We start from the raw sequence: 27,129 nt of genomic DNA on the forward strand, positions 1-27,129 counted from the left end.
ACCAAGTTCCAAGACATACGTTGTTAGATGCCATCGAGTAGGTTCCGACTCATAGTGACCCTATGCACAACAGAACGAAATACTGCCCAGCCTTGATCCAATCTCACAATCCTTGCTACACCTGAGCCCATTGCTTCCGCCACTGTACCAATCCATCTTGTTGGAGGTCTTCCTGTTTTTCTCCGACCTTCCAACACAAATCTATTTGTTCTTTTGGCAGTTCATGGTATACAGTGTCACTATGAGTCAAAACCAACAAGATAGCACTTAACAACAACAAACTTCTGTTGGCATTATTTCAAATACACGATCTTTTTGTTCTATTTACTGAAACCTTAAGTATGTGTCATTCCTTCTTTGAATTCTCATATGACCAATATTACCTTGAAATATATAAATTGGCTTGATAGATTATAATAAACAGAAATAGATAAAAAACCAAAGAGTAAATGCTGTGCTCCTCAATATAATTTTCAAATATATCCTATCCCTAGATACAACATATACACACGGAAGTCCACTTTTACAACAGTATAATTCACTTGTAAGACTGTCATTTTTATGGATACTGACTTCAAAGTAGAGAAAACATGAATACCACAATTTCATATGTTTCCCACTCCAAGGGCTAGCAAAAATTTTTCAGAATCATAGTTGGTGGTGGTTATGTGCTGTGGAGTTGGTTCCGATTCACAGACCCTGCATATGATTTCCAAGGCTATAAATCTTTACAGGAGCAAAAAGCCTCATCTTTCTCCCATGGAAAGGTTGGTAGTTTTGAACTGCTACCCTTGAAGTTAGAAACCCTACTGTTGTTGTTGTTGAGTGCTGTCGAGTCAGTTCTGACCCATAGCGACCCTGTACAGGGTTTCCGAGGGTGTAAATCCTTACGGGAGTAGAAAGCCTCATCTTTCTCCAGCGGAGCGGCTGGTAGTTTCGAACCGCTGACCTTAAGGTTTGCAGCCCGATTCGTAACCACTACGCTACCAAAAACCCTACTAGTAACCATTATACCACCAGAGCTCCTTTCAGAATAATATAAGAGTATAATTAACCAGAATTCCTCATTTATAGATTAAATCATCAGAGTGTGCATTTTTTAACTCTTTCACTTCATGTTTCAGTATAAATGAATGAATCTCTCTAAACAGGAAGAGTTCCAATTTTTGAGGTAGTTTTACTCTACCAGTAATTCAGCTGATGAGTACTAAGGTTACATATTTACAAAGAGAACAGCTTGAAACAATCTGAAGAAAAACTAATCAAAAATAAAAATAAATTTTCAGTGTGCGTGTTATTTTATATTAAACACATGAAGCTGTCACTTTAGAAACAGCAAGGGGCTTTGATCCATAAAATATGTTACTATGCTGTGCCTGATTCTGAGGGCACAAGGGGATAATGGCAACAGAGATGCTCTATAAGGAGACTGAATGAATTCAATCTTCATTGGTGAATAATAACATTACTTAAAATTCTTTAAATAGAAATGCTGATTTTTTTTTTTTTTAAACCAAATACTATTTGTTCTATGTCATGAAGAAAATCTCAGTGGCACCATCTAATGATTTTACACTTGAGGTAAAGATTATACAAAAATTTATTTGAGTCTTGATGTTGAACTCGTCAATATTCAGAGTAAATGCCATAATATATTCATACTCTGGTCAGTCATTCTATCCTTCTTGTTGTTAAGTACTGTCAAATCAGTTTCAACTCATAAAGACCCTGTATACAGAGTTTGGGAGGAGCAGCTGGTGAGTTTGAACCCCCAACCTTGTAATTAGTAGTCCAGTGCTTACCTATAACATCACACCTACTCACAGTAGCAAGAAGTGAATTATTAGATCAGAGGGTGGCTAACATTTCTACAAGTTTCATCCATTCTGTCACTGATAAGGATAAAGAAGAATGTATATGCTCTCATATATCCTTTGGCAGTTAGGAGAGAGTAATCCTCCATGATGAAATCTAACATAATGCAATCACCCTCATGATGTGATCTGATGTGATCAGCCCAGATCGTATATAAAGCTCCTATATATTATCTTCATTTCTATGGTGTTACTGAGGTCAGATTCAATTTACAGTATTAGATTTTATCTTGAGTCAATCTCTTTTGAGATATAAAATGAGTCAGAAATAAGCAAAGAAGGAAGGACTTATTATCATCAAGAGGGTAAGAGTTCTTTGGACCTAGAGTTCCTGCACTGTAAAACCCCTAGATGCAGGGAAAAATTGATGCCAACATACTTGAAAATCTCCAAGGAATGCTTGACCTACAGATAGTGAAAGGAAGACAATGACCTTTTTCCATTGTTGGCTATCTGAATTCAGACTGCTAGTCTTCTGACCGTAAGAGACTAATTTCTCTATGTTAAAGCCATCCATTTGCGATATTTCTGTTAGAGTAGCACTAGATAACTAAGACAAATACCCATACAAGGTGGCTTCTGAAAGTTCATGGAAAAAATCTCATTATCTTTATATTAAAACTGCCCATGAACATTTTGAAGCCCCCTTTTTTACTGTCAAGGAGCTCTGGTAGCGCATTGTTATGAGTTGAGCTGATAACCTCAAGGTCAGCAGTTGGAAACTACAAGCTGTTCTGTGGGAGAAAAATGAGGCTTTCTGCTCCCGTAACTTTTATAGCCTTTGAAACCCTGTATTCTCTAAGAGTTGGAACTGATGCCACAACACATAATCAATCAATCAATGTATACTGTCAGACATCTATCAGCGGTATTTTATAAGACAATCAAGATCCTTGACATTTGATCACATTTTTAAAAAACTGCCATTACTTAAGTGCCTCCTTTGTGCCAGATATTGTATCAGGCACTTGACATAACTACCTCATTTAATGCTTACAACCCTTTAAGGTATAGAGAATATCTCCACATTAAGATGAGAAAACAAAGTTTCAGTGAGATTAAATAATTGCCAACATTCTTTGATTAAAAAGTGCCAGAACTAGAATTTACACCTGCTATGGGTTTAAAATCCATGTCTTGTCTCCTTGCCTTACATTATATATATAAAAACGACACAGATGTCTAAACATGCTCCTTTTCCTCTAATGCTTAAACAACTATAAACTGCCAAAGCATCATTTATGTACTCCTCAATCTCTAAATCATCTTAATACATACTAGCCTGGTTGTAATGTTTTATGCCTCTCTAATTCATCAAATCGGTATTTGCTGGAGTTCCATGTGTCCAGCATTTTTCTAGACAAAATAATAGAAATTCACTGCGTAGTGAATATATCCCCTCAGGTGGAATACCACACACACACACACACACACACACAAATGGCTAGGATACAATTGTTAAACTCCCTACTGTGTCTGTATTCTTCATCTCCAGAAGGATTCTTGAAATTACATTACAGTAGACAAAGGCAATTGGCTAGCATTATGTGACAAAATTATTATTATATTACTACTGGAAAAAGCAAAGTACTTATTTTCTCATTCTCTTCCCATATCAAATTAGATATTTGTCAAAGTTCTACAACATACTATACATAGGTAAGAAACTATTATGAGCATCGTTATTTTCCTTCTCTATTTCTGTACGCACACTACTTAGGATTCAGTCTGCAGTGATTTTAATTCATTTTGAGACTACTTATAAAAACAATGATGCAAGCCTATTATATATACTAGAAACCCTTATTACATAGTGGGAAAGTTCTGAAGTATAAATGCAACAAGAAACTCTGGAACTGTTATCAATCCCTTATTGCTTAGTTTGTAACAGATAAACTTTCATGTCTTACTGTGTTTTCATTTAACCACAAAAGGATTCATGATAAAATAATTTCAGAAACTGCTAGAATTTATTTTCTACAGACTTTGTTAGACGTGTCAACTATACTACAGGTTGTTGTCGTTTAGCGCTGTGAAGTTGGTTCCAATTGTTAGAGGCCCTGTACAGGGTTTCCAAGGAGCAGCTGCTGAGTTTGACCCGTAAACCTTGTGGTTCAAACTGACCTTATGGTTCAATGTTTATCCTACTACTCCATCGGTCTCTCTGTTGTTGTTAAGTGTCATTGGGTCAGTTCTGACTCATAGTGTTCCATATAAGGTTACCAAGGAGTGGCCTGACTAGGTGGTTCAAACCGACCTTGAGGTCAAGTACTTATGCTACAGAGCCATAATAGATGGCACTAAGCTAATTATACTCACTGCGCTCCCTATCCACTTATTCCTGGTCTTCTTGACAGATCACTCCTAACCATAGGAATTCTCTTTCTCTACTCCAGAACATAAGAACTAGTCTTGGGATATGCTTTGCCAATGAAATATGAGTGGAAGTGACAGGTGTCATTTCCAAATATCTGCTTTCAGAGCTCTGGATCCCCCATCACTCTGTTCTCCTTCTGCCACAAGACTTGTGCGTCACAGAGGTGGTTTCCCTTCAGTTTTTGTCCAAGAACAAAGAAGGAATGGAGCAAAATGACAGCATATTCAAAAGGAAAACAACCAGAATAAGAAATAAAGTGTTACAATTATAAAACACCAAGATTTGAAGAAACATTACATACTGAAACATAGCTTTGCTTAAGGAAACTGATGCAGAATGATTTCTTTATTTATTTGACCTTGGAATCCTTTTGCCAAGTAACATATTCCAGTATTTGTTTCTTAAAAGACTCTAAGTTTTGTATGGCATATTTTTCATTTCTTAGCTAGTACTGTATTAAGTTAAGCATATAAATTTTACATATGTAAAAGTAGAAATATATAATCTTTGTCAACATCAATTAAGCTTTCTTCTTAAATTTTATCAGCAATTTAAAATTTTGTCCATTATGCATAGTTAAGAAATAATTTATTGCAATAATTTAATATTAAAAACTAATATATATATATATATATGGCTACTAGTCAAGACTGCCATACTAGTGGTTCACAATGTAGGGTCCTACTAAATAGGTCACATAAAATATCCTACTATACTTTTAAGTATTTAGTAAATTCAAAATAATGCTACAGATTTAATTTTCTTTAAACTTCATTATACTCAAACTCCCTTTTGGAGTAGCTATTGAGAATTTATTTGAAATTTCAGTATCCATTTTTAATATTCCATAGTGTGTTTTGCTGACCTAGTGTAACAATAGTTAACTGCAATCTAACTGTCATCCTTGAATCCAAAATTTGTGTCTTTCACTTAAATGTATTTTAATGGAGAACAAAGCAAGGAGGAACAATGATAACTAAATCTCACTGGCATTAAGATTTTTTAGCTGTTTAGTCATTCTGTATTAGGAACATATTCAAAAAGTAAGTTATATACATTTGTACTATGTACACAATCCTAGACAATGACATTTAAAAGGGTGACCTGTAAGCTTTATATTTACGCTCAAATTGGAAAAACAACATCCAGTCATTTACTTACTAAACCAAGAAGTTAGACAGATATTCTACACAGATTTCATAAGGTAATAAATAACATTTTAAAAATAAAAGATTTAAGATTACTTCTCAATCAGAAAGTTAAAGATAAAGATCAGTTTCTAAAAATAACTTCAGTATTTACTGATTTGTTCATTTTTCATGCACACTAGTTCACCATACAGTTCCAAGCATCAATAACATAACCACACATTTAATGTTCAGATTAGGAAAACTTTATTAATTTGGGTAGTCATTATTAAAACTAGTTTTAAAATACTATTGCCATATTTTACAAGTTTAAAATGTTTTCTCCCCTAAAGCAATAGTTTTAAAAATAAAATACTTTATATAGAAAGATAAAATTAGATTATCTTGGATTTTCAGAATTTGATAAAATTTGTTATGTATACTTATTTTCAAATTTCAACTTATTTTTAAATTTCAACTTTTTTTTCATTGTGTGGTTTTAATATTTAAAATAGTTTTATGGATATAGGCCATCTTAGCTAAACAATTGGTTCTATTACTTTTAATAGCTAAGAAAGACTCTTGATATGATTCACTATTTAAGTCACCAAACCAAAAATCATACCCACTGCCATCAAGTTGATTCTGACTCATAGCGACCCTACGTAGGATGTTGGAGGCTACACAGAGATCCACCGTGTATTTTAACTGCTGACCTTGCTATCAACAGCCCAATGTGTAACCCACTAAATCACCAGGGCTCTTTTTTTAAAGTCACAGTTATTTTTAAAAGGGGGGAAAAAAGTCACTTTTGGATAATTGAGTACTTAGGTATGAAGCCTCTAGATTGCTAAGGCATTAATAAATTAAATGTCAATAATAGCATACTATGTGGTGGAAAAAAAATCAGAGATTTTGAAATAGTCAATAATGGAAAATCATAATTTTAAAGGAAAATTTAACTTACTTGATGATGGAGATGAAAATGGTACTTCAAGAAATAAAAAAAAATGATAAAAAATAAAAAATCAAACACAATTGTCACACCTTCTTGAGCAATATGGAAGAGGAATCCATCAGATGGGGAAAAGCTGAGATAGACTCTGACAACACATAGCTCTTCATCATTTCACTGCCTCCAAGTAAGTAAGAAAGATGCACCTTTGGTGCTGCTCTTACCAGTCAGGTCAAGACTTTCCATTGTGATTTCAATGGAGCATCAGAACTTCCAGCTTCTGTGATGCAGCAGGATTCTGTGAAAGGCCCAGTGGAAAGCAGTTAAAAGGGTAAGGCAGGAAGGGCAGTAAAGTCAAACTGTCACTTATTCTCACTTAGCAATATAATCCCCAAACAAAATAAATGAATTAATACTTAAGCACTCAGAGAGCTAAAATGAATAGCGAGAAATACGGATGTTACATGGAGGGGATTATAATCATTGTAATGAAACAAAGTATATGATTTGTTGAGTGTAAAATTGATGATCTGCCCTGTAAACTTTCATTCAATTCACAATAAAAAGTTTAAAAAAAAGTAAAAAAAAAGTTAAGCAATCAAAATCAGATAAACTAATAAAAGTGTCTGATATAATATTACCTAGAGAGAAGTGGTTACTGTCAACTTTATTAACAACAAAAAAAGTCACTGAAATTATTCAGTGGTTTTACTAGAATCAAGTTACTGAGGAAAAACAAAAACAGGATCAATCCCTTGGAAAAATACGGAGTTAAACTGACACCATGATAAACTTTGATTCAGATGCTGAATCCTCAAATTTATTTTTTAAGATGTTTTGAGAGATGACTAGATTACTAGTGAAAATTAAAAAGGTGGAGGGGGTGGAGACCACACCTGAACAATGTTGCTAAACAGTCAATTTCTAGCTATCAAGGATTTTGTAAAAAATAAGACCAAAACCCCCTTTGCTATGGAGTAGATTCCAACTCATATAGATCTATCAAGAAGAGTAGAACTGCCCAATAAGGTTTCCAGGTGGTAAATGTTTATGGAAGTTGATTATCTCCATCTTTCTTCTGCAAAGTGGCTGGTGGGTCTGAACCATCAACCTTTTGGCAGAACTATTTAACCACTATGCCAAAAGGGCTACTTACAAATAGAGGAAAGAGAATAAAACCCAGCAAATGGTGTACACAAATTAAAAGAAAATTCTAATTAATACTATAAATTAACACTACAAATACAGATACAAACTTAAATCATTTTAAAGTATTATCATTTTCATAGTTTCTGTGAGAGGTTGTTATTGTTAAGTGCTGTTGAGTCAGTTCCGACCTATAGTGACCCTGAACAGGGTTTCCGAGGCTGTAAATCTTTACAGGAGCAGAAATCCTCATCTTTCTCCCACGGAGCAGCTGGTAGTTTTGAACTGCTGATCTTGCGGTTCGCAGCCCGATTCGTAACCACTATGCTACCAGAGCTATATTCATTTAATTCCCAGGATGCTTTAGTAGGACTACCGAGTTCACACTCAACTAAGAGACAACTGCCTTCCTCCTGAAGGATTCCTAGTGGTTAAAGAACTTGGCTATTCACAGAAAAGTTATCAGTTCAAACCCACCAGTCACTCCATGGGAGAAAGATGTGGTAGTCTGCTTCTGTAAATATTACAACCTTGAAACTCAAGTGGATACAGTTCTATCCTGTACTACAGGGTTTCTATGAGTCAATAGCTCTGGGTTTGTGTGTGTGTGCACAAATTATAAAAATGTTATACAACACACACTGGACTGTGGTTTGAACTCCCTAGCCGCTCAGTGGGAAAAAGATGGGGCTTTCTGCTCCCTCAAAGATTTAAAATCTCATAAACCCTATACAAGGTCACTATGAGTCACAACTGATTCAACAGCATTTAAAAACAACAATTCTTAAATTATAACACACTCTAAAAATTAGATATATAACACACTTAATGGCTTATGGCTGTACCAATACTATTAGTCATCTTATGACTTGCTTGAAGGTATGAAGAACTGACTCTTATACATTAAATACAAAAAACGTATAATGATTCTTTTATCTAAAATTGGACGATTCAATTGTCATCCAGTACTATTAAGGAAAACAATAGCTAGAAAGAATAAATAAAGTGTTAAATTTTCTCAAGTGGTTTTCAAAAGATACTACTCTTTCATGCATATTTTTAAAAACAAGGCTATGAATGAAATAGTAAAACCAGATCATTGAAACGACTACAAAAGATGAACATTTAAATTACAATTAATGTCTATGTATCTACTGGTTTTATGAAGGGAAGGCACAATTCCAAAAACTGACAAAATAAATGGTTTAACAGCTTGTTAATATCATGAAATAGACAACAAACATTATGTTAAGAAAATCACATCTATTAAATATCTAATACTAAATATTTACATGTTGTTGTTGCTGTTAAGTGCTATCGAGTCGGTTCCGACTCATAGTGACCCTGTACAGGGTTTCTGAGGCTGTAAATCTTTATGGGAGCAGCAAGTCTCATCTTTTTCCCACGGAACAGGAGGTAGTTTCGAACTGCTGACCTTGAGATTAGGAGCCAGATTCGTAACCACTACACTACCAGAACTCCAAATATATAGCAATACATTTTTTTTCCATAGAAATGCATACAAGTTAAGTACACAGAGGAATCATTAAAACATATATTAAGAAATAACTGCATAAAAACAGTGAAGTAATTAAATAAATATGAGTAAAAAACAGTGGATAATATATAAATAATAAATATAACAGGAGCTCTGGTAGCGTAGTGGTTACGAATCCGATCGCTATGAGTCGAAACCGACTCCATGGCACATAACAACAATTAAGTATAATAGAGGTAAAACAGTGAAGCAAATAAATAAAACTCTCAAGTAAATAAACTGCTGTAAGTAAAAATAAATATAATTTGTACCACCAAAATTGTGAGAGGATTCCACCATTAATTCTGATCATACAGGTTTGATTGTTATTTTGGTTTTAAGATTTGTTTCCTCTTTAGTTTAAGAAGTTAGCACATGCTTAGCTAAGAAATAAATATGTTAATATATCCTATATGTGGGACTTGTTTTATAAGCTCAAAATAAGCTCTTAGTAATCTGCAGGTACTCTTATTTATTCATTTTTATAATTATATTAAAAAAAATAACTATAACTACCTTATTTTTATTACTGTTCAACAACTTATCACCTGTGATGCAACTATCTGTGGATAAAGTAGAGGTATAGGGAAAGTTAGCTATGCTGTAGCCAATATGGGCTTTAAAACTTTCTTAGGATAACAAAGAAGTCATTTGGGGCTTAACTGGCTGAGAGAGAAGCCAGGGAATCAGCCAGAAGAGCGGAGGTCAATTTCAAGGCTGAAGATAGTGCCTGAGACAGCCCCCTTTGAGTTCTCTGATAGAGAACTTGGAGACTCCAGATTTTATCTGGCTGTTAAAAATGCCCACATGAGTGGCTTCAGAAAAGCAGTTTCAGCATAAGCTGTTATGCATTTAAAGTACATGAGCTTCAGCAAGTGTTTTGATTTGAGAGAGATGGGTGACTGTATATGGGTCAGAAGGGCAAGTTGGTAGGCAGGGGGAAAGGCCTAATATGTGAACACAAGGCAGCTGAATGGTGACTTGATGTGCCCTTAGACCAATACTGAACAGGGTCATGTGAGCCACCGCGCCTGCTTATGTTCTCTGGGTCTCATTTCAGCTTCCTCCCAACCTCATTCTCACCCACACAGGGCCTTGGATTCTGACTTGCCCTGATTTATCTCCCACTGCCTCATTAAGAACTGTCCTTTGCTCTTCCAAGACCCTTGCTTACAGCCCATGACAGTACCTCCCACAGGGCACATACCAAAGAGAGCCTGACCTGGTACAACCCAGGATTCCCCTGGATAACCACATCAGGGCAGGTAAGAAAGCCATTGTGTGTCTATTACCACAAATAAGATATCTGACTTGGCATCTGAAGGTTCTATAGTAAAGATCATTGAAATATCCTGAAGCAACTGGCTTTGTGAAACAGTTCGCACTGCCCCTTGGGGTGGTGTGGTTTGAAAAGCCTACTATACTTTCAGAGGTGAGGTGCCACTTCTGACAATAAGGCAGACTCCCAATAAGTGTTAATATCAAGGAAAGCATTCAAAGGCATATCATGGCAAGGTTCCCTTTTATGCCAACACTGTGTTTCACACCCTGAAGTCACTACTACCTAGTCAATGCAGAAGGACTGCAAAGTAACCATGTGGCTCACTTACGTAGAAGAATATTTCATCAATTCTCTGGGTAATAGCTTTAACTAACTCATTTTTATACATACCCCTAATTCAATCAAGCTCAATAAAAGTCATATCTGGACTGCAATTATTTGCTAAAGAACAATTACATTTAAAAAAAAAATTCTGGGCACAATACAATGCATGGTACAGAAGATGTCTCTCCTGTTTGTAGAGCAAGAAAAACAACAAACATAGCCAAACTGCTAGAAAAGGAAGTAGATTTTTCCTCTTCTCCCTGAAAATGGAATATATATGCTCTTATACCTAAAGAAAAGAAAATAATGAACATGAGAAGGCAATTTTTAAGCTATTATTTTAAATTTGTTATGTATTGAAAGATGCTGTAATTCTAACTTGAGTCAGCATGACCTCTGAAAGCCAAAACAAGCCTAGAACACAAACTAAAAGTACTAATGTCCACATATCCACAAAAACTCCTACTGCTGTCTTTCATTTCCCCAATAATTTGTATTTCAACCTCCACTTCACAATGCAGTTTCCTAAAATACTTTTTCTCTGTTGTAAGCTTACTTCTCCTCCTTTATACACACACATTATATACAATGCATATACATACACCTATCTTGTCTCTCTCTATATATTTATATGTAGATATAAATATATACATGGACATGTTGTTGTTTACATGCCATCAAGTTAGTTCTGACACTGTATAGAATTTCTGAGGCTGTGTAAATCCTTGTGGGAGCAGAAAGTCTTTCTCCCACAGTGACTGGTGTGCTTGAACCTCTGACCTTGTGTAGTCCTGTCTGATCATACAGAATCACTGCATATATTCCTGGTGTGGCACTGTTAAGATCAGCACTGGACTGCAAACACAAGGTCAGCAGTTCAAACCCACCAGCTGCTCCTTGGAAACTCTATACAGGGTTGCTATGAGTCAGAAATGACTCCACGACACACAACCACCACCACCACCACCAGTATATAAAAGAGAAAGAGCCTCAGTGTCACAGTGGTTAAAGCACTCAGCTATGAACCAGAATACTAGCAGTTCGATTACACTAACTGCTCTGCAGGACAAAGATGAGGCAGTCTACTTCTGTAAAGATTGTTGTTGTTGTTAAGTACCATGGAGTCGGTTCCGACTCATACTGACCCTGCACAGGGTTTCCGAGGCTGTAAATCTTCACGGGAGCAGAAAGCTTCATCTTTCTCCCGCAGAACAGCTGGTAGTTTCGAACTGCCGTCTGTAAGGTTAGCAGCCTGATTTGTACCCACTATGCTACCAAAGTTCCTTGAAAACCTTATGGGGCAGTTCTACTCTGTCTTATAGGGTTAGTATGAGTCAAAATCAAATGGAGGGAAGTGGGTTTGGGGATATATTGTTGTTGTTGTTAAGTGCCATCTTTCTCCCTTAGAACATTTGATAGTGTCAAACTGCTGACCTTGAGGTTAGCAGCCCAACTCGCAACCACTAGGATACCAGCACTCCTTCTTTATACACTATAGGTATATAAACAAACTTATATATAAACTCTACGGTCTTACTTCAGTGTAATAGATCATGTTTGTAGTTAAAAAAAAAAAATTAAAGAAAGTGTTGAATTAACCAAAGTCTTCTCTGTCTTGTGTGTACACAAGGTTTTTTTTTCCTCTCTCCTACTTTTTAATTACTTACTCAATGCACACATCAGGCACAACATAAAAAATCACAGTACTAAAAGTGGTGTTATTATACAAGCCATTACACAATTTTGGCCAATGAATTCCATGCATCAGGTCACTGTGGTCCACCACAAACTGAAGGATACTTTCCCTAGAACTGATAAACCAGTCTGACCTTTAGTTAAATTATTTGCTGAGATAAAATATCTTCATATAGACAAAGATAACTGTAGGAACAGACAGACAGACACACATACTCATTTTAAATAAACTAAAGAAGCTGACAATTTAAAATATGAATAAAGATAACACTTTTGCCAAATCACCCACCTGTCTTTTATATTTGAAGCCTAAACCACAGCTATTTCATAGGCATTTTTGGCCAGGCACCAATCTTAAACTAAAATTACAAGTGTCAGCTAAACTGAGAATGAAAATTCTTAAGAGAAAATGCTAACCTGAAGTACCTTTCTCATAGTCTCCTTCTCACCAAAACCCTGACATTTCCTCATGACCTAATGCCTTTCATTTAAGGTACCCTAAATAGAGTAATCTAAACATCTAATGTAGTGATGCCATGCATCTAATAGCAAACTAAAGTAACTATTAAGTGATTTCAGAATTGCCCATTTGGCTTCCCAGTAAGGTGAAAGAAAACACTGTTGTTGTTGTTGTTGTTAAGTGCCGTCGAGTTGGTTCCGACCCCTAGCGACCCTGTACAGGGTTTCCGAGGGTGTAAATCTTTATGGGAGTAGAAAGCCTCATCTTTCTCCCACAGAGCCGCTGGTAGTTTCGAACCGCTGACCTTACGGTTCGCAGCCCGATTCGTAACCACTACGCTACCAGAGCTCCTTGAAAGAAAACACTAGCAGTCAAAAATAGAAAACGACTTCTTTATTATTCCTTCCTTAACATGGACTTCTGAAAGCAAGACGTTGTTAAGTAGATTTGATTCCAACTCCTTGTGACCCTGTACAGGGTTTCTGAGAAGCAGCTGGTGAATCTGAATCGCCAACCTTGCGGTTAGCAGTCTAGTACTTACTCAAGATGAGAAATCTGGAAATTCCTTCCCCTTCAATTATAAAATGGCATCCGGGGCACAATGGTTAAGCGCTTCAATGCAATCTGCAAACCCACCCAAAAGTTCTGCAGGACAAAGACTTGGTGGTTTGCTAACATAAAGATTATAGCTAAGAAAACTCTATAGAGTTCATGGTGGCAATATGGTACACAGAGAGACAGGATGGGGAAGTGTGTTAAAGGCATTGCCAGAGAATAAGCAAAAGGGTAAGTGTCAGTAAGCATGGTGTGCTGGAAGGGAGAGAATGCAGATTTCATTAAAGAGCTGGGATCACATAGAAAAAGTGGGACATGAAATGAGAAAAGAATGTAATTTCATCTTTTTCTCCTTAGCCTCATAAATAGCAGAGTAAGATGTTTTTTGTTGTTACCTGCATTTGAGATGGACCCCAACTCATAGGGCCCCATGCACAAAGGATTGGGAGGATCACTGTTATCCATAGGGGTTTTATTGGCTGATTCTCCATGCTGCCCGTCCCCCAGAGCAGACCACCAGGTCTTTTAGTGGAAGCTCACTGAAAACTGCTCAGCATCCAATATTAACCCCAAATCTGCTGTGACAGAAGAAGTGTTGGCTATACTTTAAGTGAACTGGTTATACTTTAAGTGAACTGGTAAGATAGTAAATGTGGGTTTCCACATGGAATGAGAATTCCACTACTGACCCAGCACTACCAATTATGGTGTTGTTGTTGTTGTTGTGTGCCATGGAGTCGGTTCCAACTCATAGTGACCCTGTACAGGGTTTCTGAGGCTGTAAATCTTTATGGGAACAGAAAGCCTCATCTTTCTCCCACGGAACAGCTGGTGGTTTTGAACTGCTGATCCTGAGGTTAGCAGCCCAATTCATAACCACTACACTACCAGAGCAGTTCAGTGTTTATCCTCTGGTTCTGTGGAAAGATGACTAGCCTTTAGGTATAACCCTGCATCCATTGTTTGACCAGATGTGTAATATTTGAGTTGACTCCAATTCACAGGGTCTCTGCAGAATAGAGAACTGCCACATAGGTTTTCCAAGGATGTAATCTTTACAGAAGCAGACTGCCACATCTTTCTCCCAGGAAGCAACTGGTGGGTTGCAACCACAAACCTTTTGGTTAGCATCAGAGTGCTTAACCACTGTATCACCAGAGTACACTGCTTACAAACCAGCAATAGTGGAGTGGTCTCTAAAAGTCTGAATCTCAATGCCTCATTTACAAAATGAGGTAGTAATCACTATCTCTAAGAAGGTATTACAAATGCAAAATGCTTGGCATACAGTTGTTGCTCAATAAATGTGCTTGGCATACAGTTGTTGCTCAATAAATGTTAGTAACATTTTTCTGGAATTTAAAACTAAGTATTAGGAAAGTAGCTTAGTAAAGTCATATTGTAAACATACTGAATTTTGCCTTGAATATTCTTGGTATTCCATTGCTGACTGAATTGCTACTTTCCTAAATTGTGTCTCACTGTACATTTTAATTTAAGGAATTTAAACATATGTTTAATTCTGACAGTCCAAGCAAACACTTTTTATTGCTACCATTTTTTAAGTACATTAGCTGATTTGATAATACAGCTATTTTATTAAAATGATCATTTGCCGTAAGTTTGTTGCTTCAAGAACTCCGGTGGAACCATGAATTTCTGCAGTTCCCATAAGTAGAGGGGGAAATGAGTAAGCATTAGAGCAGTCAGATGGCTTGGCAGGGAGGCACTGAATACCTCTTTTATACTCCCATGAACTACATTAATGTGTCTTTGACCTTCTCAGGCAAGGGAAATTACACATTTAAGGCAAAAGGAGGTTCACTTCCAGGAAAAGTATAAAAGCATGCTCAACAGCAGCTACCAGGGTCAGAAACAGAAACGATGACAGGGAACCCCAGGTACTTTGGGAAGATTCATGAACTCAATCAAACTGCTGAGCACTGATGTGGAAAACAAGGGTTAGGATAATCCCAGCCCTGCATTCTACCCCTTAGAGACTGGGTTAATTCACATAAACCCTGACCTATACACTTTCAGGATTAGCCTATACCTTCAAGGAATGGTTTGCAAACAAAACCCACTGCAGAAACCTCAGGACTGTCTTGTCCTCTGAGGCCAAAAAGTGTTCCTTTGGTTGTGTTCACACAGCAGTAATTCGCAATACACAGAAAATCAAATGCTTATTAAATAAATTTAGTTCAAATGCATTTGATAACAGGAAGTCAGTAATTAGCAATTTACATTCTTATATATGGAACGTATTCTGTTCTGAGAAAGAAAGGGCACTTTCCTTTCTCTTTTATTAAGTTGGATATAAAGGCAATTTAAGGAAATTTATAAATTCATAAATGTAATTTAAAATTTAGTGATGTTATTAAAAAGTACATTCTATTAAAATTGTATTGTTATTAAAAATAAAACAAACAATATTACTACCCATAAGGAGTTCCTACTCCTTTCTTTCAGGTATGTCTAATGTATTTCCAAGGATTTCTCTAGCAGCTGAAATACTCATGGTCCAGACATGTTAATTGCAAAAATATTCCTAGTACAAAGACACAGGAGTCTGCTCAAAACAGACCCACAGTAAGTGTCAAGAGTCTCCCTTTTCAGGCTATTTTCTCACAAAGCAATTCTTCCCCTTACAAATAATACCACACAGTCATTAGCTGTTTTAAAACAGAAAGCTACAGAAACCTTCCCTTTGGAAGAAACAGGGGAAGTACGTAGGACCCGGAAAGGTTAAATGACTAGACAAAAGGAAGTGTCAGCTGGTTTATGACCAAGTTAAGACTACATTCCAGATCTCCAAAGTTCTTTTTCAATTACTGTATGCTACTGTCCTTGTAAGATTAGACATCCCATGAAATCACAGAAACACAGAATGTTGGAGAAAGATGAAAGTTCGAAGCCACTCAACTCAACTCCTTCAACCAAAGAGCATGCTGGAGGCAGAACAAGGCTAGAACCCAGGGCTCCTGCCACAGGTTAGTACATTTATACCCATACTGCAAGACTCTTCTGGAATAGTATCATCCATTAAACAATAAGAGGTTCCGAACCAGATGACATTAATGCATGAGATCCCTATTCTTCCTGTGGTTCTCCACAGCAGCAAAAGTTCATAAAAATGCCCCAGCTTTACACTGTTTGCATTCAGTCAGAGAATGTTTTTTTAATTCTAGAGCACTTGTTCTTCCTAGGCTGACGTCAGAGAAAGAGGTCTTTTAGCTGTATAAGTCAGCACGTAAAATAATTATTTGTGTTTCTTAATATTCTGGTATGGCACTGTGGGTTAATGCGCTGGACTGCAAAGTTGGTTTGAACTGCAAGGCTGGTGGTTCAAGATCACCAGTTGCTCCTTGGAAACCCTATACAGGGTCGCTATGATTCAGAACCAACTCAATGACACTCAGCAACAACAACATACTGACTAGAGAATGACAAGCAAATGCCAATCTCTAGTCACATACTCTCATGTGCATATATGAGTAGTAATTCTCCCTTTAAATGCTCACCTCACTAGAAATACCTAGTACCAATTAGAATTATATCTTCCATTAAAATTAAACACATACCGTACAATAACAACCTCAGTACAGTATAAATGCTCCACTGGTGATTAATCCTCAATAAATATCCTCTGCATTAGTTGTCACTGTTCCTATGGTAGCTAGTATTTAAAGTGGTGTAAATACCTACTTCAGATTAAGCCTCGTTTTAGTTGTATATTGCTCTTCTATAAAAAATTAAAATCCTGAAAACAAATAGAAAAATCAAAGGAAATATTCTTCAACTATTCACCATTCCCACTGGTGGACAAAAGGTTTAGTAACGAGTTCCAATATAGGGATGTTGTTGTTGTTGTTGTTAAGTGCCATTGACCCATAGCGACCCTGTACAGGGTTTCCGAGGGTGTAAATCTTTATGGGAGTAGAAAGCCTCATCTTTCTCCCGCACAGCGGCTGGTAGTTTCGAACTGCTGACCTTAAGGTTCGCAGCCCGATTCGTAACCTCTACGCTACCAGAGCTCCTTCAATATAGGGATGCCCAGAGCAAAATGTAATACAACCAATTACACAATTACACAGGATACAAGATGAATGGAGAAAAGCATATCCTGCAGCAGCCGTAGACACAGCTATAACAGCCATCCTTCTCAACACTGCTAGTGTATTTTGAAATTTTAACTTTTATAACCAACAAAATCATACTTTTCAAGTTAAAAAGAAAACTCATTGTAGAAGCCTTAGGGAAATGGACAAAATGACCAGTCACAAAAACATCTTTTTGGCACTTAGCAGCATGCAGTAGTAGGTCAAGATGTTTAAAATTTACATCTCTACTCCTTCTGGTGTAGCACTGTGGATCAGCACTGGACTGTGAACCACTAGCTCAGCAGTTCAAACCCACCAGCTGCTTCTCGGAAACCCTACACAGGGTCACTAAGAGTCAGAACCAACTTGATGGCACTTGACAACAACAACACTCCTGTAATAGAGTTCTGATATGGTGCTGTTGGAAACGCACTGGCCTGCTAATCATACGGTAGACAGTCAAACGCTCTGGCTGCTCCTTGGAAACACTATCCAGGATGGTGATGAGTCAGAACCGACTTAACTGCTCTTAACAACTCCTGTAATCCCAATTTCTCCCTTAATTTATACTTGCCTGAAAGAAAAGTTTGAGGCTTCAACATAAACACTGAAAACCTGGCAAATGTTTAAATCAATTTAAATGTTTAAATCTACAACCCTTCTAAAAGTATGTCCAATGTTTTGATTTTGCTGGTATTCATATCTACACTAAAGTGAATACAAGACCAGTTCCTAGCATGTCAATTCTGACTCATGGGTGCCCCATGTGTGTCAAAGTAAAACTGTGCTCCATATCGTTTTCAATGGCTGATTTTTTAAAAGTAGATTCCCAAGCCTTTCTTCTGAAGCACGTCTGGGTGGGACTTGAATTTCCAACCTTTGGGTTAGCAGTCTAGTACATTAACCATTTGCACCATGTAAGTGGTTACTATTGCTGTTAAATGCCTTTAAGTCAATTCCTACTTACAGTGACCCTGTACAGGGTTTTATAGTGACCTTGGATAAGGTTTCGCAGGAGCAGCCAGTGAATTTGCACTGCCAACCTTGTGGCTAGTAGTCCAGTGTTTGTTTATCCTATAGCAGCACACCAGGAATTCAACTAATTTGCCACGTGAGCATATGTCAGAAATTATTTTTCCTTTGGTTTAGGAGAAAGAAAAAACATGGGATACTTGAGAATAAAGTGCTCTACACTCAGGTGAGAGCTATCATACCTCTGGTAAAAACACATCCAGTTTCTGAAGAATTAAAACAAAATAAAATATACAAACATCAAAACTAAGCTATGCAATCTGTTCACACAGGTATATCCAGACACAAGCAAATACCCAAACTTCAAAGTGCTGAATTCTCTGATTACTCAGATTCCAGACAAAAGAGGGCTTACTATAATTTAAAAGCAACAACACAAGTAAGTGTTTCTTTCTTTGGAATTAAGATGAATACAAACAAATGAGTATCCTTTAGATGCAAATTCAGAACTAAGATTGATTTCCAAACAGTGGTCATATCAAAAAGGCTTTTACAGTGGTCTGGGAATGTCAAAGCACAACACAACTAAAACCAAGCTTCAATTATTCTACTTTTGGGATGAGCAGTTACAGGAAGAATAACAATTCACCTTGGATTTTGATTCTGGCATATGATTCGTAGCTGTCAATTAATTTAGTCAACCATCAAGAGTTTCATATAATAAATTTTTGTACCTATTCAAGTATTCAAGTTTAACGACGATGGTCATTTTTTGTTCTATTCACTGCCCCAGGAAAAAATGTGTTCGTGAAATGTTGTTGTTGCTAAGTGCTGTGGAGTTGATGCCGATTCCAACTAACCCTGTATAGTGTTTCTGAGGAGCAGCTGGTGAGTCTGAACCACTGACCTTGTGGTCAGCAGTCCAGTGCTTATCCTACAGCATCACACCAGGACTTAAACTTAAAAATTAAATTTATACTTATATAATAAAATTTGAATCACAGTTCAACACAGTTGCTAACAAAATACTTTTAATTAGCCAATTTAGTACCCTTTATAAGCCCTACACAGGGTCGCTATGGGTCGGGATCAACTCGAAGGCACTTAACAACAACAACATCCTATATCCCATACTTTCATTACCCTCTCTCCTTCCAAATCAACCATTTCAACTTGCTTACTAAGTACTGGGTCCTGGTGTGGCACTGTGGGTTAATGCAATGGTTGGTTTGAACCAAAAGGTCGATGATTCAAGCTCACCAGCCACTCCTTGGTGAGCTTGGAAACCCTACACCGGGTCACTATGAGTCCGAACTAACTTGACAGCATTTAACAACAACAACAAAGTTACAGTAGTCCCGGTGGTGCAATGGTTAGGAGACAAATTGCTAAACAAAAGTTTGGCAGTTCAAACCCACCAGCAACTTCACAAATGAAAAGCCCTGGTCATCTGTTCCCATGCAAAATTTAGCTTAGGAAATCCTATTGTTGTTGTTGTTAAGTGCCATCGAGTCAATTCCGACCCATAACAACCCTGTATAGGGTTTCCAAGGACCAGCTGGTGAGCTTGAACCACTGGCCTTGCAGTTCAAACAACTTTGCAGTCTGATGCATTAACTCACAGTGCCACACCAGGACTCCAAGAAATCCTATAGGCAGTTCTAATCTGTCCTTATAGGAGCCCTATAAGTCAAAACTGATTCAACAGCACACAACAAGAATGGCACATAAGACAACAGAGATAGAGGAATGAGCAGGTGGTATTAGGAGAGAAACTCTTGTTTTCTTAAAAGGTTCAGCACAAGAAATCAAAGAATAATTTTATCTATTTCCTGAGCTATATATGCCTCTTTCTTATAACTAAATCGAACTGAGGATATGAATTCTACCCCCTTCACCTTGAACTTGGGAAAGAACCAACTAAATTCTTGGCAGAGAAGGAAGATGAAAAAGGATGATGGGCAGGGAGAGAGACAGAGTTGATTAGGCTAACAAACTGGGAAACACTAAACATATGTCTTTCAGAAATCATGAAGTATTACAGTACTTTAAAATCCATTGTGTCCGGTATGGAAGAATACAGGTACAGTGTCTTCTTTTGTTCCCATTAACAGTGAACAATAAAGAGTCTCCATAAGCATACCAAACAGTTTATCTCTGTTAGCATTATGTTTCGAACTAGAAGAAAAGAGCTATAGCATTGGCCCTAAACAAAAACAGAGTTGAGGTTTAGTATCCTCAAATTTTCTTCACAAATGGTCACTTTGTCTCCACTGTCACCCACATCAAAACCTGATCTTAAGTGAGTGACTGAAGGCACTACAATATTAACTGTCTGGGAGATACATTTGCAAGCTAACAGGTCCAAGTAATAAATTTCCAATTGTGGTAGTTTCAGAGTGTAAAACTGAAATCAATAATCAGATATTTGTTTCTAGGAGGCAGTTGGGAGTTTCAGTAAGAGCTGCTATCCAAAAATGAAGAGAGCTCCTCTTGAATGAGATGGTAAAGCAGAACATGAAGAAGTTATTATGTGAAGACTCATATAGGGCAGCAAAGGCTGATCTCTAAGCCTTACAGCATCTGATCCTAACATTTTAGGAGTCTCTAGCTTTCTGAAAACAAATTCAAATGGGTGCTAAAAACCATGATGTATGGAACCATGATGCTCAGCAACCAAAGCTCTATGTATTTGTTCCTACTGCCAAATGTGCTAGGGGATAATACAGAAAAAGGAAGTTTGGGTAAACTACATTTTAAATCATAATTAATACAAATTTCAACTACTCAAAACAGTTTAGAATTTTGGAACTAATTATATACTAGTTTCTAATCTAAATATAGGGAGCTCTGGTAGTGTAGTGGTTACGAATCGGGCTGCGAACCGCAAGGTCAGCAGTTCGAAACTACCAGCTGCTCCACGGGAGAAAGATGAAGCGATCTACTCCCATAAAGATTTACAGACTCAGAAACCCTGTTCAGGGTCGCTATGGGTCGAAACCGACTCGACGGCACTTAACAACAATAACAACAATCCAAATATAGTATCGATCTTTTCATACATATATTTAACCAAAAGCTGTAAGATTAATACAATTTGATTACTATATATCAAGTTTATGCTCCATTATTGCACTGAACTAAAATTGAATTAAGGTAAGAAATTAAAAACAAATATCATTATCCATTTTCATAGAACTGTTCTTTGGAATCCAAAGTATTTAATGGATATTCAAATCTATTGAAAGTAACCGGATGAAATGCTATAGGGTTGTTTTTAAAAAACAACAACAACAACAACAAAAAAACCTATTTTATATATTGATAAAATAGAGCAACCAATAGCCAAAGCTATATGCATCATCTGCACAAATATGGGTGAATCTCCAGTGCACAAATTATCAAATACTTAAATCATCCAACCACAGACTTCCCTAGATTCATGAGTTTTTTGTTTATTTTAAAAACAGGCGTTTATAATCCCAAAGAATAAGCTACTAATTGTGAAAGATCACAGGATTTGTCAGATACTCACATGTGACTAGGGATTTTACTTTCTAATTTATACCATATAGACTTAGGTCCACATTTTTATTCCATTATCTTATGAAATTTGCCTTTCAGCATATTTTTAGCTGAACTTGCAGGGTAGAGAATGCACCCTGGAATTGAAGATCATGAGGTTAATATCTTAGAAGGATTAACATACCTTATAATTGACTTCCTGAGGGATTTTGCCATTTTTCCCCTGTCAGGGGACAGACCCTTTCATTGTAAATTTGACCATACATATAACTAATTTGATATCAGTGAAAGATATTTTATCAAAGGTGGCACATTTTTAACTATAATTTTTTTTCTTATATGAACTTTCCTCTGAAGGTTATCCCAAATATCTGACCCATACACACACAAAAAACAATGGCCCCACAACTTACTTTAAAAATCATATTTCCTTACTAAAAATTAGCTTCTAGTAAATTACAGGTAGATACACCTAGAAACCTTCAAAACCTGAAATAATGAACACATGGAAACAAGCAATTCTAAGATCTGCTGAAGGTTTCCACCAAAATCTGAAATTGGAAAATGTTAGCCAACTTCTCATCTGCCAGTGATAAAGGAGAACAACTAGATTCAGTATTTTGAAAAATTTCAATTCACGTTGGAAAGCTTTCTCCTTCTTTCATATATGAATTTCCTTAAAATGTTGTAATATATACCAACATTATTTTAAAAATGTAAAATACACATAAAATATGGGGTGACTAATATTTGTATTTTTTATAATTAAAAGTGAAATAAGCTTACAGTTTCTAGTACAGGTCAGAAAGGTAGTGCTTGGAGAGTCTTTGGTAGCTCTGGAAAGTTGACAAGGGATTGAAATGTTACCAGCCTGCTATAGCAAAAAGAAATGCAACTACTGATAATATTTATTTGTAAGAGTCCCTGTAAAAGAAATGGCACCATCCAGCCTATTCATATTCTGCTCAGCTGGGTTCAATCATTCTTTGCAATGGCCACAGAGGACTCAGACATCAGACTCACAGTTATGGGGTTTATTGGGGAAGTTAGCAGGTTACAGTGCAGAATCAGAAGTTCCGACAGTTCTACCACTCAGGATAGACTCTCCTCAGCCGTGCCTACAGGCAGGCCTTTTTTTGTCTCTAGCCTGTTGGCCTGGCACCTGCCCTATTCCAGCATGTTACAAAGCTCTTGCAGGGCTGTTGATAAATGCCCACTGGGAACACCGCTCCACCATAGGCCTAAGCCTGAAAACACTTGGCTCTAGTTCCATTAATTGCCTGAAGGTACCCCATTCTGCAAGCTAAACTTCTACCCAAAGTCATTCAGCTTTACTTGCTACATGGGGTGGGAAGCCCACCAACTCTGACTTGTGCTCTGGCTCTTCACTCTGCTGCTGTTCCTCTACCACTCCCCTGATGTCACAGCTTTCTGTCCCTAGGACACAGAGGTTCAGTGTGTGGGGATCTCAGGTCCAAAGGATGCGCTCCATTCCTGGCTTTTATTTTTTGATAGTAATGAGATGGCTCTCCCATGTTAGAGTTCCAAATTTTACAATCACTATTAACTCGGAGTCATACCATCTTATCCGTATCTTCTCTCTTGTTTTACCCAGACCCATGAGGAAAAGAGTTATTTGGTGAGCTTTACAAAGACTAAGGTTAGAAGAGACACATTAAATAATTCACTACGCCACAGCTCTCCATTAAAAAGATAATGTCTTTAAAAACAAAGCAAAATCTCAATACTGTCTCATGTTATTCGTCTTGTTTTTTGTTTTGCTTTTTCTATTTTAGCTATTATAAACAAAGAGAATGGTTTTAGTCCAAACATGCAAGAATAAAACATATATTCTGTATCAAGTATAATGCTTGATTAAATCTTCTAGATGCCATTAACCAAGACACTTATTTGAAACACTGATTCCCCATCCCCACCCCAACACTTTACTTTCTCCAGTCACACAGATCTTCTATGGTAATTTTCGTGTGTCTTTTCATGTAAACACCTTCACTATTTTCATCTGCATGGTTTAGTGTCATCACTGCCTGCCTGAGCACTCTGCAAGGTAGACATGATTACGCAACAGTATGATATGTTGACTGAAAGGAGTGATGAGCCCAAATTGAGCCCAAGGGATTAGAGGTCTGGGCAGAGTGACAAGGTGGTATTACCCTAACATGATGGAAAAGTTGAGTACCCTGGTTGGTAGGAGTGAAAAGGTAGCTAAACAGTCTGGTTTGGTTTTGTTGGCAGAGATGCAGTTTGTGGTCTCACTTACATGGAGTGTTCCGTGGAATGAATCAGAAAAAGATTTAGCAGACAGCAGGATCTGTGAGTCATCCAAGCTCACACATTTAAACCTAGGATTGAGAGATGCTAATCTCTCACCATGATCCTCACCTAAAGAGAATGGGGAATGTAGGAGCTCAAGACAGTTTCTCCATCATTGTGAGAAGAATTAGGCAACAAGCATAAGGATCATCACCCTTGCCTATGAATGGCACGACTGATTATATCTAGGAGCTGGTGTGACATTTTGTCAGGACATGTTAATTCCAAATTCCTTCTACTTGCAGCACACCTAACTATAGCATATATTGCTATTCCATGACTTTCTTTTTATGTTTAGAATCCCATACATTTAATAAAATCTCTCCATACCAAAGCAAATTTCACTTACTTAATTATGGTTCCTTTAGCCAGGTTTTAGGTGTTCCTAGCTGGTGCAGATGGCTAAGTACTCAACTTCTAACTAAAAGGTTGGTGGTTCAAATCCACCCAGAGATGCTTAGGAAGAAAGGCCTGGTGATTTACTTCCAAATATTCACAGCTACTGAAAACCCTATGGGATATAGTCATACTCTGAAACTCTTGAGATGTTTGGTTTAACCTGATTATATGTTATTTTTCATTAGAACTTATTTTAAAATGAAAAATAAGCTGAATGCTTTGGAGGGCAACAGATATAACCAACTCATCACAATGAGGCAGACCCTATCTGAAAATCTAGCACTGTTTTCCCCAACCCACACTGAAATGCAAGTCATACAGTGCAAAATAATTTAGGCTTTGTCAGCAACCAAAATCCTCTACTTCCACCCCAAGAGGCAAGAAAGGGCGTTAAGGAGGAACGAACCATAGTCAAATGCAAAGAGTAGCTGCATTTATTTTGAGACATTTGTTCAATCAATTAGAACTTGTGGAGACCCAAATTTATATAATGTTGCTTCTTTTTAAGTCACTCATTTTCAACACCCATTAAAAACACAATCACATGAGACATTTAAAATATAATAATAATAAAGATGTCCAGCCTACTCTAAACCAATTAAATCAGAATCTAGGGGTTGGATATAGGCAATCATAGTTCTAAAAGCTTCTAGATTATTCTGAGGCATACACATCCAAATTAAGAGCCACTATGGATATGAATCCTGGTGTGGCGCTGTGGGTTAATGCGCCAAACTGCAAAGCCGTTTGAACTGCAAGGTTGGTGGTTCAAGCTCACCAGCTACTCCTCGGAAACCTTATACAGGGTCGCTATGGGTCGGAATTGACTCAACGGCACTTCACAACAACAACAATGGATATGTAATGACTGAAGTGTACAAATCTAAGCTTTAAAATTTGATAGTGCTTGTAGCTGATAAGCACAGATGATTAGAACAGAGTTAAAATGTCCAATCATACAAGTTGGGCTTATTCTCTTCCATGGCAAGACCACACCTCTAACCTGCTAAGTATCCCACAAGTTTATGCTACAGGTATGAGTGTATTGATGATATTAAAAAAAAAAAAAAAAAAGATGCTGGAAGAAAATCTCAATACATGCAATGCAGAGTGGTCATTATACTGACAAGGCAGTAAGAATAAGAATCTATACAGTGTGTCCATCAGTCACGCTCTTTATGTTCTCCTACATTTTAGCCTAATGACTATATTATTAAGGATACAGCCTATGGCTGAAGGAGGTTGTTGTTAGTTGCCATCCAGTTCATTCAGACTCATGGTGACCCCTTATGTGCAGAGTTCAACTGTTCTATAGGGTTGTCAAGGTTATGGCCTTTCGAAAGAAGATCATCAGGTCTTACTTCTGAGGAGCTTCTGGGTGGTTTTGAACCACCAATCATCCAGTTAGTATCATTGAACCACCCGAGACTCCATTGCAGGAGGAAGGTAGCAGAATTTCTGTTTGCACAGTAGGCTGCACCGAGAAGCATGCCATTTTTGTTGTTGTTAAGTGTCATTGAGTCAAGTTCCAACTCATAGTGGTCCCATGTAAGATTTTAAAGGCTGTAATTCTTTGCAGGAGCAGAAATTCTCATCCTTCTCCCACAGAGTGGCTAGTAGGCTTGAATCACCGACTTTGTGGTACACAGTCCAGTGCTTATCCTACAGAACCACTGCGCTGCCGGAAGTATGCCATGCTATTGTTGTTAAGTGCCATGGAGTAAGTGCAAATCATAGCAATCCAGTGCAGGGTCTCCAAGGAGTAGTAGGTGGATTTGAACTGCCAACCACAAGGTTAGCAGTCCACTGCTTGTCCACAGTGCCACACCATGGTCACTGTTAAACAGATGGAACACATTAGACATAAATGGGTGTCTAATTAATTAATACCATGTCCAAAAGTTAACTACTGTCTTTAACATGGTAATCATACTAATGCTAATGCGCCCTTAGAATGGGTGGAGGAAGAGACAGGTGGTTGTGGGGGGAATACTCTGTGTAAGGCTGTTCAATTTATTTCAACAGTGGCTTTAAAATTTGTTAATATCATTCTGCAACATTGCTCAAAGTCACATGCATAATTAAACTAAATTAGGGACTACTCACTCTCCCTGGTCTCTGGGTTATTTGCTCCTGTATTAATATTAATAGTTATGATCCTATTGTGGTGCTGTAGGATAAGCACTGGACTGTTAACCCCAAGATCAGAAGTTCAAAACTGCCAGCCGCTCTTTTGAAACCCTATACAGGTTTGCTATGGGTCAGGATTGACTCAATGACATTTAATGACATAATATTAATGGCTGGGGTAATGGTATAGTGCTATAGGATAAGCACTGGACTGCTAACAGTAAGGGCGATGGTTCAAACCTACCAGTCGTTCCTCAGAAACCCTCTACAGATGGCTGAGTCAGAACTGACTCCACAACACTTAGCAAGGACATATTAATACTTGGTCCTTACATGC

The 27,129-nt window shown here is 37.3% G+C and overlaps 1 protein-coding gene across 2 annotated transcripts in view; it reads right to left on the reverse strand.

Moving 5' to 3' along the window:
• BBX (bobby sox homolog (Drosophila)) overlaps positions 1 to 27,129 on the reverse strand; it is a 351,342-nt gene that overhangs the window by 195,962 nt on the left and 128,251 nt on the right. For both annotated transcript variants that reach the window (XM_006873315.1, XM_006873314.1), the window contains exon 3: positions 6,558 to 6,631. The gene's annotated coding sequence lies outside the window, so the exon portion shown is untranslated. The remainder of the gene's footprint in view (positions 1 to 6,557; positions 6,632 to 27,129) is intronic.

The sequence above is a fragment of the Chrysochloris asiatica genome, unplaced genomic scaffold (assembly GCF_000296735.1).
Source record: "Chrysochloris asiatica unplaced genomic scaffold, ChrAsi1.0 scaffold00236, whole genome shotgun sequence".
Taxonomy (NCBI): domain Eukaryota; kingdom Metazoa; phylum Chordata; class Mammalia; order Afrosoricida; family Chrysochloridae; genus Chrysochloris; species Chrysochloris asiatica.